Raw genomic sequence first — 17,590 nt, forward strand, 5'->3', positions numbered from 1 at the left:
TTGTTCTAAGGATTAAGTAGGTTAATGTATAAAGTTTTTTAAGGCAGAGCCCAACAGAGGGTAATGTTTTGTGTGTCAGTTCTAAACCTCATAATGGTCATCATCATTTGATTTTGTTTACAGTTATCAGGATCCCTTACTAGGCTGTTGTAGGGAGGAATAGAAGGTATACAAACAGTATTATTTGGGAGAATGATTATTAATTAAACATGTGGACATATAAACATAGTGAGTTGCATCGGTTAGGAAGCTTTTGGCTGCAAGAAACAAAATAGCTTAAACAACAACAGGCTTGTTATACAACAAGAAGTTTGGGAGTAAAGCATTTTTCGGGATCTGGTAGTTCAGGAATTCTTTCAGTCTTCCTTTCTCAGCTTCTCCTATGCTGTTAGTCTTGCTACTAAGGTTGGAGAGTAACTGTTGAAGTACCAGGCATAGAACGAAGGCCATTTCCTCCTTGTATTGTCTCTTTGTACAGGTGGTGACCCTTTCTCAGAAGCCCATCAGCAGATTGGCCCTCATGTCTCATTGGCTAGGACTGGGTGACATGCACCTTTTTAAACCAATCACTGGCAAGGGAAATAGAATTGCTGATTAATCAAGATCCACTTGCCTGGGTCTTCTAAGAATAGGCCCTTCTTTCTTGAGCACATGGCTTTGGGGGCGGGGGGGGGGGAGGCAAGAGGGGTGAATATATGAACAAAATTGGAGGCTCTGCTATCTTGGAAAGCTGGGGTGAGGATTTGAATAGACCGTCAACAGTGTCTGCTTCATGAGTCAAATAATGAAGGATCTTCGGATGGCACCTTGGAGAGAGTCACCTACTATTTTCCTAGAATAGAGTTCATTTAGTATGACTTACTGTAATTCAGGAGACAGCTGTTGTGGCATGGCAAGCTGGTGACTGAGACGCCTTGTGTAACACTTAAAATGTCATGCTTATCACCTGTTTCCTATTTTCATCTTGAAACTTTTTACTTCTCTCTTTTCCTTTGATTCTTTTTCTCTTTTCTTTCTTCTGTTTCATCTCTTGCCCTTCGCATGGAACAACTACCAGGCCCCATATATTAAACAGGATGATTGGCTTCTAGTCACCTATGTCTCTTTCCAGTAGAAATGATGTCCAGAGAGAAGATTCCTGTTATGCAGTCAGATTCCAAAACTTCAGGCTCTCTTCAACTACAGCAGACGCATTTTGACTCTTGTTCTTTAGTTCAAGCTTCTTTATAAACTTTTCTTTGAACAAAGTTTTCCCTTCGCTCCACTTGTTCCACCACACAACAAACAAAAATGATCTGCTTCTGGACCAAGACACAGGCTGATACGACTTCCTGTAAAGCCTTGTCCACGGCACCTTTGGAGAGCTGAGAGAAATCCTATTAAGGTCTTGAAGGCCTGAGGTTGCATGAATAGAACATGGAAAGTCAGTGGTGGCCAAGTAGAATGACTGTGGCGGGGGGGAGCAGAGCCCCTGTCAGGAGTCAGCCCTAGTCCTCCCCTCCCCCAGCTCAGCGCCAGTCAGCACAGTCTTCGCGGGACAGTCTGTTACCTCCTGTTTGGCATCCCTTCAGTTAAGCCATCATGCTATAGTAAACCTCAACTACCCAGAGCCCAGTTCCCTCTAATGGGATTTTTAAGATGACCAAGGTAAAGCCTAAGAAAATAAGCAAATACATTAGCTTTGTTGAACTGCTCCCAACCACCCCCAGACAGCAGCAATAACTCACTTGCAGGGTAATGTGCACATCTAGCCCCATCTTGTACCTTTTTACCTCCTGCATGGCTGCTTCACCATCAGGCCCTTAGTATGCTTGTCTTCCCGGGGCAGGAAGTTGAGTAAACACGTTTTAGAAATATTTTAGATCACATGAGTAGGTTTAAAAAAATATTCTCTAGTTAATTTTCCACTAATTGACAATAGAAGATGGGTGTTCTCATGAAAATTGAGATCTTAAAGGAACCACGTGGTTGATATACTCTTCTAAACATAGCGCGCACCCGCGCGCGCATGCGTGGGTAAGCATGCATGAATGTGCTTCCTGCTTCCTTACATTATGTTACACATGATCAGGGAAGTCTATTTCTTATGTATCTTATTATTGAAAAAGGGCTGGGCAGACTGAAAATGTCCAGTGATCTCCCTCAAAGACACCATCCTTGATTGCCATATCTCAGTAGATTTCCTCTGTTATTCTCTGTCATAGCACCTGCTAATACCCTTCCTAGGACTTACCATAATCTGAGTTACATGAGTGGGTATTTACTGCTTTATTGTCTCTTACTCCCAGCTGAGTTTAAGCTCCATAACAGCGGAGACCTTTTCTGTTTTGTGCATCATTACGTCAAGCACACTGCCTGTCATACACTAGGACCCCAGGGAATAGCTGTTGAATGTCATAGGGAGACTGACCATTCCATGGGCATTCGGGACCCTATTTCATCATCAGATCTCATTCTAACTTTGAGAGGGTCAGGGATCTAATGAGATTTAATGGGATCTAATAGGATTTCTTTCCCCCAGGGCTGCTGGATTAGGAAATCAGGTTGTGACCCGACTTTGCAAGAGCTTTGAAATGAGCCCAAAGGGAAAGGAAGCCACAAAGTGGGTGAATCTAAGAATGTGGCGTTTAAAGTGAAATGCCACACTACAGAGTTAAAAAGTAAGAAGAGATGAACCCGAAGAATTGAAATCTGGCCAGACCTTCCTTCAACTTTACAGTCTTTGGATGGGTTTGAATAGCAATAGTTGTAGTTCTCTGTTGTGGGGGATTGTCAGACCCTGCAAAAATATCTTCTTTTCCTGCTAGTGTATCTAATCTCTAGTTTCTGGCTAAAACACTCCAAAAGAATTCATCTCAAGAAAGTAGTCTTTTTCAAAAAATTTTGACTGCCATTTTCAGCATTTAAGAATCAATGATACTGCTTTTACCTCCCACTCTGAAGAGAATAATCCTAGTGAAAAATGCTAGTATTCCAGAGACGGACAGACATGAAATACCATGGTTGAGATGAGCCTATGTGTTATAAAAATATCAATCTAGAAAATCTTTTGCTCAGAGCCTTGAGAAATCATCTTGGTATTTTATGTGAAAAAGGGGTGCTGCATTGGCTGAGAGTCAACAAATGTAGCTCCTTAGCTACTGAAGGAAAAAAATAAGTAAAAATGTCGATGTTGCTCTCATGGAAGATCTTTACTGTTGGGTTTCATTAAAGATGCTTCAGCAATAGTGTCAGAGACAGAAGAAAAGTTTGGAAGGATAGTGGTTGGATTCAGAGCAGTCATTTCTTTTCTATTTCTTTCTCTTTTTTTTGTTTAAGATTTTTTGATGTGGACCATTTTTAAAGTCTTTATTGAATTTGTTACAATGTTGCTTCTGTTTTATGTTTTGGTTTTTTGACCCTGAAGCATGTAGGATCTTAGCTCCCCAACCAGGGATCGAACCCACACCCCCTGCATCGGAAGGCGAAGTCTTAACCACTGGACCGCAAGGGAAGTCCCAGAGCAGTCATTTCTATTAAGTTACTCTCTGATTTAAGCTCACAGTTAAGGTGGCTAAACAGATGCCCTTATGGATCAAATGAAAGAAAATAATCTTAAACTGTAAGAGTAGAAGTTTAAAAAAGAACAGGAAAGAGTATCCCAACAATAAACTCTGAGCAGTCCTGAGTGTCCATGAGATACGAAGAAATTAGTGGCCATATGCCCGGGGGTTATTGGTTGGTCCTTGCACGTAGTGGCAGATCGACTTTAGTCAGGATTCATGATTGTAGGCACCGTCTTCAGAAAAGCCTCTCAGTTTTTCAGAACCTGAATTCCCTAATCTTTAAAGCAGATCATTTAAATGATCTCCAACTCAAAAACTCTGACCCTGCCATTGTATGATGTGGTAGAGAAGGAGAGGATTGGTCTGCAAAATAAGGAGTTTCACCTTGCACAAACTCACTGGGTGACCTGAGTTGTTTAAACTTGCTGGGTCTTAGTTTCTTGTTCCATGGAAGGAATGATTCTGATCTCAGATGACTTGCCTAGGTTGGAATCTCAGCGAGCCTGGAATTAGAGGATAAGAGGTCAGGAGCACCCTGCTGCCTCTTGATTTTCTGTTGGAAGCAAAAGGAAAAAGCTGGCCCTACAAGTATGTTAGCCAGGATTCTTTCATCTGACCCAGTGACTTGGGGGCCTGAGAAGATGCACACACATGTCCTGTTTGGCTTGGTCAGTAGACTCATTCGCGAAGAGTGGCCTCTGCAAAGCCAGCTGTCAAAACATCAGTGATTTGCCTGAGGGGCCTAGGAGGGAAAACGTTCAGATGAAGGGATACAATGAAGAAGAAATATAGGAACCTTCCTCAAATAATGAATGGCTGTTGCATTAACTCCACTATTGATTATCTCCTCTGAGCTCCCTAATCCTGGGAACAAAGGCTGGAAGAATCTTTAAACGAATAGTGTTAATCATGCAACAATAGTAATTCCCTTCTCTTTTGAAATCGAAGCATTATTTGCGTGATGTGTATAGCTTATTCATTCATTTATTTGTCCATTTATTTGTTTACCCATTCAACAAATTTGAATCCTTACTACGTGCAGACCAGTCTCTTTGCTTCCATCTGCCTTCCCCAACAAAAATTCCCTTATAACTGATTTTTAAAATCAGATTTGGTTTCTCAATGACAAATGAATAGAATATCTTGTGATGGATATATCTGGTGCCATCTTAGGATAAAATAAAAATAGGATTTGTAACACTTTAAGGCCATCTGGAGTCCAAAACTGAGATACTAGCTACTCATATTCACATTATCCTTAACCAGGATAAAATTATTTCTTCATTCATTCATTTGATAAATAATTATTGAAGCCTGCTGGGAATGCAAAGAGGAATGGAATAGAGTCTGACCCTCCTGAAGTCCGTAGTCAAGTGGGAAAGAGAGCCCTGTAGACAGATCCTTCGTTCTATGAACTGCAAGCACTCGGCAAGCTCAGAGCCCAGAATACGAGTGGAGGGGTGACTAATGGGGACCAGGTCACAAAGAGTTGTACACATCACACAAGTGACGTGTTTGGAGTTTGGCTTTTTGTCTATAGGCAATAACAGGGAGTCTAGGAGAATTTTAACGTGCGTGACTGTGTAAGTGAACAGAGGAATATATGTGAATAGTTTTGTATTCTGATAAGATCACCTTAGCATTAGTGTGTAGGATGGATTAAGCCTTATAAGAAGGTATATTAGTTTGCTAGGGCTGTCAACAAGATACCACCGACTGGGTGGCTTAAACAACAGAAATTTATTTTCTCACAGTCTGGAGGCTAGAAGTTTGAGATCAAGGTGTCTGTAGGTTTACATTCCCCTGAAACCTCTCTCCTTGGCTTTCAGATGGCGGCCTTCTTGCTGTGTCCTGACATGGTTCTCCTCTGTGCATACACATTCCTGGTGTCTCTCTGTGTGCCCTTATTTTTTTTTTTTTTTTCTTATAAGGACGTCAGTCAGATTGGATTAGGGCCCATCCTATGGCCTCGTTTTAACTTAATTACCTCTTTAAAGACCCTATCTTCAAATACAGTCACATACTTGAAGTACTGGGGGAGAGGGCTTCAACATAAGAATTTTAGGGGGACTCAATTCAGCCCATAAAAGAAGCAAACCGAAAGGGAGGGAAATCCACACCTTGTCAGAAGGCATGGATGTGTGCGATAAGGGACAGAAATGGACATGTATGTTAATGAACAATTTAAGGCTAAAGCAGTATGTATTCATTTGACTTCAAATGTTCAGGAATAGGGACCCTCATAGAACAAGACCACCTGTGCTTTTTTTTTTTCATTTTACTGTCTTGTTGCGAACGGTGTTCCACAGACGGTATGTTCTCCAACTGTGGCCTGATTATCTGGATTCCTTAAAATATTTAATTGAATCATTTAAATGAGAGCTTTAAAAAACACCTTATGCTTTAAGCATACTACTTATGAGAAAACAGATTTAAGAAGACACGATGCAAATTTGTCTCTTGAACTGTAGCTTTAAAATGCTGGGGGCTAGATCTCAAGAAACTAGTACACTGTAATGTCTCAGTCCATTCAGGCTGCTATAACAAAATACCACACACTGGGTGACTTATACGCAACAGAAATTTATTTCTCACAGTTCAGGAGGCTGGAAACTCCAGAATCAAACATGGTTGAGTTCTGGTGAAGGCCCTCTTTGTGGTTCATATATGGTGTCCTCTTTCTGTGTCTTCACATGGTGGAAGGAGCAAGGGAGTTCTGGGGCTTCTCTTTTATGAGGGCACTAATCCCATTCATGGGGTGTCCACCCCCACCCACATGACCTAATCACTTCCCAAAGGTGGCACCTCCAAATACCATCACATTGGGAATTTCAATATATGAATTCTGGGGGGACACAAATCTTCAGACCATAACATATGAGTAAAGAAGAAAAATATAGAAAGTGAAATAGACCTCCAACTCTACTTCCTGGAACCTTGGGCCCCAAGGGCCATGATGGACTTTCCAGAAATCCTTTCTTCCTGAGAAATTATACTACATATTTTGTACTGCTTCATCCCAAAGGGGAGGCTTGGGGCATTAGGCCACAAAACTCTTCCCAAGAGAAGAGGTCAGAGACTGTTGGAACTAGTATTTCAATGAAACCTAACCCTTATCAGCAGGAGGCTTCATGATTTCATACTACCCAGCAAGTCTTCTTTGTAGCTTCCGATTATCTGGAGTTCTTAGTAGAAAATTTTGCCAGCTGAGGGGTGGGGGAGAAGCAAAAATGGAAGAGGAATGCGATCTTCGTTCTCTCCATCTCATCACTGTCACTATTGATCAAAATAACCTTCCCTGAGAGATGTCTCTTAAGTTTTTACCCTTGGAAGGCTTCATTAAAATTTTGAAATATAAAATGGGAAAAGTTGATTTTATTGGATCCTAAATTTTGCTCTATGTGGCTTCCTGTCCAGAGTGCAAATTATTAAAATTGACATAGAATGTGTGTGCAAGGTAATATCATTTTTTGTAGACTCTTTTCTAAATTTCAAGATATCCGTAGAGTGGATTAGATTACATAGCAAGTGGGCACTCTGAAAAGAAAATAGAATTGTGTATTGATGCTTTCAGAAATATTATTTGATGGCAATGAAATATTCTCTGAGATTCCCTTCAGAGGGGAGAAAATGGAGTTTGTTTGCAGTAATTGCATTTTCTAGCATTTGCTCTCACACTTTCCAATATAAGCCGATTGAAACCTGTGATCTGGTTTTGCTTATTGGCAAAAGTACCAGGTAAATTCATCTGTGATGCATTTAAAGAAGATGCTTTTGAAAGTTTGGAAATTGAGATGGCTTTTTCTTATTAGATTTCAAGAGTATTAGGGTTCGTTTCTATATTTTAGTCTAATGTAATATTAGCCAAATATGTTCTTTTTCAATTTAGTTTTAATCAAGTTCTAGAAGACCATTTTCATCTAGCCCCAGTGGCGCTGTTAAGGCAGAGATTTTATTTCCACTGTCAACCCTCTGTTCTGGCTTCTGTGGACCAGCCCCTTGGAATCACTGCACACTGAAATCCTGCATTCATCTGCCCAAACATTGTTTCAGCATGCAAAAATCATAGTAGCTATTACAAAAAGATTTTTTTTATTATTACTTGTGGGGTTAAAGTGGGGAGGGAATCTAAAAAGCCTCTAAAATTGTTATTATTTTTTAAAGATGACCTTTATGCCAGCATTATTTTTATTTGATCTTTTACTATACTTAATGGTTTAACAGGCACACACATAGGATTTGTATTTGTTCCTCTAATTATTCAGTAGAGTAATTGCCACTTGGTTTGTAATTATTGCTGGAAGGAACACCTTTTTCTTAGTTGCTTTTTTAAAGGCTTTGTGGGGAAAAAAATCCCAACATATTGTTTTTCAGCTCACCATAGACTTTGTCAGTCAACACTACTAGTTTGTTAAAGATACTCATTGAATACTCTTTTAAGATGGTAAGAAGTAGGAGATGAACCCCTTATCTCGAATGAAGTTACAATGCAGAACAAAGACAGGATAAAAATAATGATAATAATAATAATCGTCCTTTATGTGTCAGTTTTATATTAAGTTCTTTATCAATCTCACTCAGTCTGCATGTCCACTCTGTAATATAGGTTGTGCAATTATACTTATTTTTTCTGATGAGTAATATGAAGGTTAAATAGCATGTTTTGAGTTTCAGTTTCTCAGGTAGTAAGTGACAGAATCAGAAACTTGGTCCTGAATCTGTCTGACTCCAAAGCCCATGATCTCTCCATCATGCCATTATTTCTACATTCTATTATGCTCCAGTGATATAAACATGTACACGGCTGGTTGAGATGAGACTTGACAATGTTGTTACCAATTCTTCCTGTGACTATCCAGTGAAATCCTGATTTGGATCCAGTTTTCTGAAACTTGAGGAAGTCAACTGAAGGGTCTTGAGGAGATAGTCTGATTGTTTCAGATCAGATTTGTTGTATTTGTTGTATCAGTCTTTTTCAACAAGCCAAGGCTCTCATTTGTGAGGAAGAGTTTGGACAAAATAAACAATGAAGAGACTACCCATGGTTCATAGTAATAGTCAGATGGTACTACTCAAGTATAATTGGAGCCATGCTTCCTTGGACAGTTACCATCACAGCTTTACATATAGAACACGCCATGTTGGTCTGGGAAGCAACTTAGAGGTACTCAGTTGGGAAACAAGGAGGAGATTGTCATTCATTTTTAATACCTTGTGGTAGTAAAGTGTATGAATATGTGTGTGTGTTTGTGTGTGTTGTGTGTGTTAAGTCACAGAAAGCTGTGCTGGAATAAGGTTATGGTTGAGACGAGAATGCATGCAAACAAGCTGCTGCTGAGTGGCACTCAAATCTCTGAGATGTTTCCAGGTCCATAATAATTATGGGTACTAATGGCCTTGTGGTTTACACTTCTTAGTCACGTTACCTGTCATCAGTGCCGTATACTGGTGACTACTCGAGTCCAGAGGGGGGTCTGCTTTCCCGGGTGAGGGATGGACTTTGTGGATTTAGGCTTATAACATCTCCTGATGCCTTGTGATTCTTTTTATGGAGGAGGCTGAAGAGGAGGAGGGAGCATTTCAGCTGTGGCTTCTTAACACTAGCCCTAATTCCTGCAGCAGACCACTGGGCGTTCACTCAGCATTCCTTACTTTCTCCTGGGTTTCCGGCTCAGCCTTGACATTATTGTAATATAGTTTTCTGTGTTTAATATTTCTTAGACTTGGTTTCCCATTGCAAGCATGGAAGAAACCCTAATGCATGAGTTTCAGAGGAGAAGGTAGCAGTCTGAACCTGCTGTGTGGCTCCATCAGCAAGTGTGAGTATTAACGTTAGAGCTGTCAGGACTTGTGAAAATTAATGGAGCCTGACGGGGGACAGACTGAGGTCAGAGACGGAGCTTGCCCTGATTGAATGTTTCTGGTGGCTTTGCAGCCGAGGCAAGTGAGTGCAAAACCGTGGAGCCGAGAGGGAGTGCTGGAGGTCCATTCATTTATTTAACATGTAGGCAGTGGGCACCAAATATGTGTCAAGCACTTTTCTAGGTGCTGGGAGCAAAGCAGGAAAAGGTGGGCTGTACCTGCTTCTAGCTTCAGAGCCCTCTCCCTACCTCTAGGCTGGACTCAGCCTTTCTCTGCTGTTGGCCCCCAGCAGTCATCAAGGAAGGAATTTATTAATTTATTTTAATTTTTATTGAAGTATAGTTGATTTTCAGTGTTGTGTGAATTTCTGCTGTACAGCAAAGTGATTCAGTTATACATATATATATATTCCTTTTCATATTCTTTTCCATTATGGTTTATCACAGGATATTGAATGTAATTCCCTGTGCTATAGAGTAGGACAACCTTATTGTTTTATCCATCCTATATATACTAGTTTGTATCTGCTAATCCCAAATCCCAATCCAGGAAGGAATTTAACTGACACATCTCCTTAGTCCATCCCAGAGCCTCATAATTCTTCCATCCTCATAGCCATTGGTATTATTTTTTTTCCTTCCATCCTCCTGCAAAATTTTCTGCTCGGCCAATTTTCAAGCCCAAGTTATTCTTATTTAGTCCTGAGTGGAATAGAGAACCTTCAAGAGTTTAAACATTTCCCTCTCTGCTGGAGTCATGATATTAAAATACAATAATAATCTTAAACAGAAAAAAATGCCTTCTATTATCCACCTTGGGGCTATAACAAGGTCCCTTTATAACGTTGGCATTAGGGAACATCTACAGTGCCCCGCACAGACCAAAGGTTTCAGAAATGTGATTGAATTGCAATATATCTCTTTTGTGTATAACAGTCCCATGATAATAGGTCTGAGTATATATCTGTTTTATTCTTTTGAATCTCAGGAAGTTCATTTTTTCTAGCACATTGGCAAGGGAAGGGGAGCCTGAAGCTTGTGCCCTGTGAGTTGTATTTTCCTGGGCACCTGGGAGCCATTGCAGGTTCTTCTGACTTGTTATCTCTGTGTTGTTTTCTTCTTGCTACATAGTGAGCTTTATTTTATGTGAGTGATGTGCTAGAAATATTTTTGGTTTCCTCATATATTTTCAAAGTCTGGAATTTACGAGTATGGAGGGGAGTGTGCATAGAGATTGGAGATATTTAAATTAATTTGTCACCTTCGTATAAGTAGGTTTTCCTTTACCCAGGAAAGCCAGCAAGCCATGTTTGCTTTGGGATGATCTCCTTCACAAAGAACTACTATTGTACTCTGGGTTTTTTCCCCCTGGGTTTTTAGCAGAAATAAATAGGAGATAGCAGTCAGTTAACCTTGCCTGTCAGATCCCTGATAAAAATTGGGCATGGTGAAGGTGGTATTTGTCGTAAGTCACAACCTGATGGCCATTTTGGTTGCCCCTATTTCCCATACTCCCCATTCATGACGAATGAAGAGTGTGGGGCAGGAGCCAACTCCTAGTAGGTGGCAGGGAGATTCCCAGGAAAAGAAAGTATTCTGGAATGACCTTGGATTCTGATCTGACATGAACTTGAGTTTTCGAGAGGAATACATTCTATAATGATTTTTAAAAATAGGTTGCAGTTGTGTGATAATTTTGATGAACATTACTTTTATTGGTGGGTGCGGGGCAAGGTAGCAAGGAATCGTGTTTGGCCAGAGGAGCGCTTATATATGTTTATTGTAAAATGCTGATGCAGACATGCCCTAGTCCTCACCACTCTCTCTTACTTCTACCTAGTTCAGTTCACATTTTTGTCTTATTTCTCTGGTCCCTGTAGACATTTTAGTTTATTACCTTGGACTTCTATTCTACTGTCAAAGCCTCATCTTATTTCTCATAATACAGTCAACAAGTTTTTAAATTCTGGGACTCTGCATGACAATGGACAAAGGAGCTTTTTTCCCTTCTTCTCAAGTCTGTGACCTTCCCTTCCTTGGGTAGGCTCGCAGATTCTTCTGGGAGCTATAGTGCAGCTTCTGCACCCACAGCTGCAGTAACATTTGGGGAATGCCTAACTTGAGCCAGTATGTGTTGTATGAGGAGGACTCATGTAAGAGACAGGTCTTAAGCCAAAGTCCATGAGGCTGTTAAAAATTTGGGCTCACCTCCACTTAGAGGGGTGGGATAGGGAGGGTGGGAGGGAGACGTAAGAGGGAGGAGATCTGGGGATATATGTATATGTATAGCTGATTCACTTGGTTATACAGCAGAAATTAACATGCCATTGTAAAGCAGTTATACTCCAATACTGATGTTAAAAATAAATAAATAAATAAATCATGTGTCCAAAAAAAAAAAAGATTTGGGCTCACCTGACAGAATACTAGCAGGGGAGGCAAAGAGCTTTTCTTGTCCCACTTTTGCCACCAGCTTGACTTGTGACTTTTCTTAGCAAGTGAGAGCACCTCTCTGGCACTCACTCTCTTCATTAGTAAAATTGAATTGGATACATCAGTGATTTTTCTTTTTAATATTTTTAAGCCAGGGCTAACTTTCTTCGAATCAAATCTTTCCCCAAATCGTAAAATAAAGGAAAGCAGTGCTGCTATGGTGAACATGGGAGCAGGCCCCTCCCCTCCCCCCTGTCTCTTTCCTCACATCGCCCTGCTCCAGCCCCGGGGAGGGTTACAGAGCACAGCTTTCAAATCACTCAGGGTGTGAAACATGGGAGCCTCTTTAAGTGACACATTAAATGTCCAGAGTTTGGGAAGGAAGGGAGGCTGACCTTGACACAATCCGCTGTGTGTCTGCTTTAAAGTTGTCACAGCTTTATCAGACATGTGCATAGCCAAAGATCTTAGTTTTTCTTTTTCTGTTCCTCTCTGTATACTCATCGAAGAGTACCTTCATCTGATTCTATGAAGATATTAGGGATATTCCAAATGAGTAGTCACTCTTGAGAGAAGTAGAATCTGGGCGTTACTTACCACAGGTTACACTCTTCATTTGTGAATGAGGGGCCGATCCTGGCCCATTTTTTGGCAATCAGTAAATGTTAGAAGAGATGGGTAACTGGATGTTAGAAGGAGGAAAGCAGTGATGTGTTGAGGGCACACATTTTCAAGGTTAGAAGCATCTCGACAGAGGCAGCTAGGTTTGCACTGTGTATAGGTTGAAGGCCTCGTAGGTCCACCCACCATCACCTCAGATCCAGATATCTTAATGACCCTGGTAATGTTTTTGTTAATTTGAAGGATACATTGAACCATGCCAGTTTCTGCCTTTGGAAAATCAAAGTTTTCTTTTTCATCCCCACATGCTTTTCTTTGAAGGCAATGACATTGTGCAATGTGACCAAGGTGTGATCCAATTTGTGGATAAACTAATATTTTCTTGGTTGGCAACTGGGAAGGGTAATCATTATAATAATTATTACAACACAGCTAATATCTATTGAATGATGATAAAGTGTGAGAAACTGTGCAAACCTTTACATGCAGTATATTGTTTAATGTGCATCAAACCCTAGGGGTAGTATTTTTATTTTCGTCCCATTTGTATTTGAAGAAACTGCAGTTTAAAAACAGTGTATTGGAGAGGATTTGGCTAGACTGGATTGGAGATGCTTCCTCATATCACTGCTAAAGTTCTGGAAAGAGAATTCCAGAAGCTTGCAGCTGGTAGGCCAAATTAGATGTATTAGAATTGGCCCCCAACTGTGTTTGTTTGTTTTTAATTGAACTAGCGATTCAGGAGGGCTTAAACTTGGAGGACAACCCAGTACTGGTTTAAGCCTTGTCATATAGCTCAAGATGACAAGCCCATTCCTGGAATTCTTTTTAGGAAGTTCCTGGTAAGTCTTGCAGAGGTTCATTCATTCCTTCAACAGATACTTATTGTGTGCCTGCCATATGGGAAGGTATTGAACTGGGAACTTTGGGCCAAACAAGGAACCACAAGCCACAATCCATGCCTACAAGGACCTTACAGTCTAGGAGGAGACAAGTCACATGCAAAGGGTAAAACTAAAAAAATGGAGTAAAATAATAAAGTGCGCTGATTATTTACTCCATACCACACATGTGCTTTGGAAGCTTTATGTCATTTTATCTTGAACACAACCTATGAGGTGGATGCAGTTATTATCCCCGTGTTGCTAACGCACCATAGAGAACATAAGGGCTCTGTCCAAGGTCATACAGCTAACATGTCATGAAGCCTGCAGAGGCCCCACTCTTACCCTCTTGCTGCCTCCACGGTTTAAGTTGTAATAAAATTTAAAAATTTGAAAATTAAATTGCAGACAATAGAAGTGTGACACATGCAGTAAGAAAATATTAAATAATATTCATAGAATTAAAGATGAAGAGGGAAAGTGTAATGGGTCAGCTGAGAATGAAGTGGGACGCAAAGGGAGTTGAGGAAGAAGAGAGGAAAGGAAATACCAGAGAGGGAGGAGGAGAAGGCAGAGTCCAGCATCACTAATCCAGGAAGAGATGCTTTGTCAGACAGGGATGTCACTGCGGAGACATCCATGGAGATGAGGATGGAGAAAAAGGCTTGGCTTTGGTTTTTAGGAGGTTTTTATTGACATTCAGGGAAGCTTTTGGAAGAGTACAGAAACAAAGGCAGATTGCATTGGGTACATTCTGAGTAGCCATTTATGTCTAAGTTGCCGATTCTAATAGTAGGGTAGCCCATCAGGCAACACAGTCGTGATCAGTGGGCCAAGGTGTGAGAAGTAACAGGGAATGAGGAGGTCTGCAGCAGACTGAGGTCAGTATCGCCTGATTTTTTTATCTTCCAAAAGAAGCCAGAAACCCTGAATTTTTGGTGTGATATTTCCTGATTTCTAAATGTTAGTTCAACTAAGAAAATAAAATAAAACACAGTTGAGGGCCCACAATACATCTGTGGGCTGAATTTGGCATACCAGCTGCAAGCTTCTAGAATCCTCCTTCCAGAAGTTTAGAAATAAAATGAGGAAACATCTCAAAGAAGAAGTAAGGTTAGGGATGGTTTAGGATTGCATTTGAGGAGTGTGTGTGTGTGTGTGTGTGTGAGTGAAGAGCTGCTTGTTTTTATTTTCTTGGGGTGGGTAAACATAAACTCACTAAGGAGGAGAAATAAAGACACCCAAAATATCGTAGAGAGTTGTCTGAAAAATTAAAGTGCCAGTGGCAGGAAATGGATTAAGAGGCCAATTATTAGAAAGATGAGAAGATGTAAACAGTGATCGGAAAGTGAAGAGAAGGAAATGAAGAGAGTCTCTCTTGAGGTGAGGACGTATTGTATGCTAAGTGCAGAGTCAAAAGGAGCCTGGAACCTAGAGAGGAACCTGGAAAAGTTTTGTGATAGCGGCTTAGGGAATAGGCAGTGGCAAGAGTATAGGGTGATTAGAATTGTAGAATAGCAGGGAGGACCCAGCTGACTTCCATTATCCATTAGTTTTAAGTGAGCATCTATTTATGTGATATAGATACAGTAGGAGATACAGATTTGAATAAGACTTAATTGATGCCTCCAAGAGCTTATCGTCTTACTTATGATCAGTAGCTCTAAACTGAACTGATTGATGGGCTAGTTTCCCAAATTACATTCATTCACTTGCTAGTCATCACTTTGCCATATCTGTGAATTATCTGTGTTATTATTTGCTCAATAGTTTTCTTTGAATCATCTCTTAATTTATATACGAAAATAGAAAAATGAAAATAGAAGTGAAAAATGAAGCCATATATCATTACTTGCATTGTTGTATTTTTCCAAATATGCATTTTTAGAACATACAAAACTACTTGACATTTTGTCAGAAGTTCATCTCTATTCCACCTAAAATAATCTTGTATCTTACCAATAGAACATATACCGTGTCTTAGGAAAGATAGAACTGGTTAGTTGGTAGAATTCTTTAGGTCATTCAAAGCAAGAATTTTTCCACATTAGAATAACTGCACTACGGCCTTGGTTTTTTATTCAGGCAGGTCAGCTTCGATGGCCTGATCTGAATAAAATGGATAAAGGCAGGCACCTCTTTGTCTGACAATTTTAAAATAATGCTATTTGAATAACGAGAAGTTAGAGAGCCTTCCAAATTAATCTAGTCTGGAAAAAACCAAAAATGCCATCAAGTAACAGGACAGTTTGCATATAAAACACAAAGGTTGGCAGATTAGATGAAAGGTCAGTTCAGCAAAAAAAATATGTCAGACAATCTCATAACATAGGTAACAGAGGACGGAACTTGGAAACTACTATTGGATTCTCAGAAAGAGATGAGTTTGTTGGCAATGCGTAAATATCATCACGATTTTCTGTGGCTGTTCATTTTGGTGGCTACTTCTTTATGCTGAGTCTCCAAAATTTGATTTAAAAGACACTGAAGAGGCTGTCTTCCTGAGAAAGATTTACTTTGCAGCAGTTTTACTTTTTTTTTTTTCTTCTTAACTGATCTGAAGGGGAGAAATGTACTTCCTTCACCTTGTTTCCCCGTCTCACCCATTCCATCCCTGAACCAAATCTCTGAAATGGAAAAAAACAAGAAGCCAAGGCCTCTTGCAAGAGCAGTGGTACATAAAGACAGGGTTTACAGCGAGTCCATCATCATGAATGATTAAAGGAGGACCAGCAGCTAAAGCATGACTTGTACAAATAGAGTTGCTCAAAGGTTCACGCAGGTAGGACCTGCCTTGGAGCAGATTACTGTCCAGGAAAACATTTCAGCCCGTTCCGGCCTTGGGAGCACAGGTGAGTCTGGGGATGCAGTATCAGGCCAGTGTGTTCACAGAGCCATGATGTTGAAACTGTGGGGCATCTCAAAAACTTCCAGCATGTGCAGTACTGGGAATTTGCAGCCTTCTTAATACATCTTTCATCTGTATTTTAAGTGCAGGGAGTTGTGCAAAATATCATTCTATCCAAGTAGCTTGCAACATACATCACAGTCTTATTGCCTTATGCTAGTGCAGATTATAAGCTCTGCATGCATTTAAGAGAGGCTTCCTATTTTCTATGAGCTCTTCACTGTAGCCTTGCAAATAACTGAGGCCAAAGGCATTTCACAGAGCATTGTGGGCTAATAATCAAGGATGTCTATTGATGCTTGGCCACAATGTTTTCGGTTTCGTCTTTCTGCAGTGTTGTTTTCTGACTGCTTTCACCTCTCTCCTAAGTCTCCCCCTTAACCCACATGCTATATATACAATTTTAATACTTTTATTAAATTTTAAAAATTTAATAATTTTTATACAATTTTTCAGCAATTTGCATTGCTGAAATCCAAGTGGGCCTATGACAAAACTTGCCTTCCCTTCCAAACAGTATAATTCTCTCCCCCACTATAAGCTCCATTAATTGAATCATTGATTCTGGCTTGCTGGTAAGGACCAATTCTTACAACAAATGTATCCCATTTCCTGCTAGTGGTAACTTTCATTCTTCCTGGAATAGCAGGCAACATTAATTTTGCATCGGACCTAGGAGTCTCAGGAAGCTGGAATTATAGGCACCATCGTCCCGCCCTTTTCCTCCTCAAAATAAAATGAAATAAAATAAAACGAGCAGCTGCCCAGTGGTGAGGCTTGAGGGATGGATAATGACAAAGAAGAGAAAAGGGCATTAATTTCAGGATGGGGGCAGCCGCCCGGCACTATCTCCCTTTGGATTTTGGTTCTTATAGCATCACGGTGAGTTATTAATATGTATGGTCCGTACTTTATTCAAACATTATAAATCTATGCAGAAGTCTGGTGTTTGGGTTTTCCTTTATAGCTTTCATTCTTCTTCCCAGAATTATCTCATTTTGATCGGGAAACTTCTGCATAAAAAACACACATGGAGAACTCACATTTCCATACCATAAATATTAAAAGGGGGTTAAGCTTTACAGTTTCTTCTCCCACCCCAACGGGAGGAAATTTAGCCTTCTAATCAGGGGGCCATTCTTAATGTTCTTTTTATTCGCAAGCCAAAAGGTAAACTTTAACTTGCCGTATGAAATTGTACCGTGTAGTTCCTTTCATTTATGTAAATTGTGAAGTGCTTGGCTGTGCCATGTCTTTTGTATGAAGCTTCTACTAAAAAATCTTAGCAGTTATCTGAGTTGTTAAGAATAGTTGGCCGGCTTATTTTTTAAGGGTCAA

At 40.2% G+C, this 17,590-nt stretch overlaps 1 protein-coding gene across 3 annotated transcripts in view; it reads left to right on the forward strand.

Moving 5' to 3' along the window:
• MPPED2 (metallophosphoesterase domain containing 2) overlaps positions 1-17,590 on the forward strand; it is a 172,323-nt gene that overhangs the window by 69,646 nt on the left and 85,087 nt on the right. The window lies entirely within an intron of this gene.

This window comes from Globicephala melas, chromosome 8, assembly GCF_963455315.2.
Source record: "Globicephala melas chromosome 8, mGloMel1.2, whole genome shotgun sequence".
Classification (NCBI taxonomy): Eukaryota; Metazoa; Chordata; class Mammalia; order Artiodactyla; family Delphinidae; genus Globicephala; species Globicephala melas.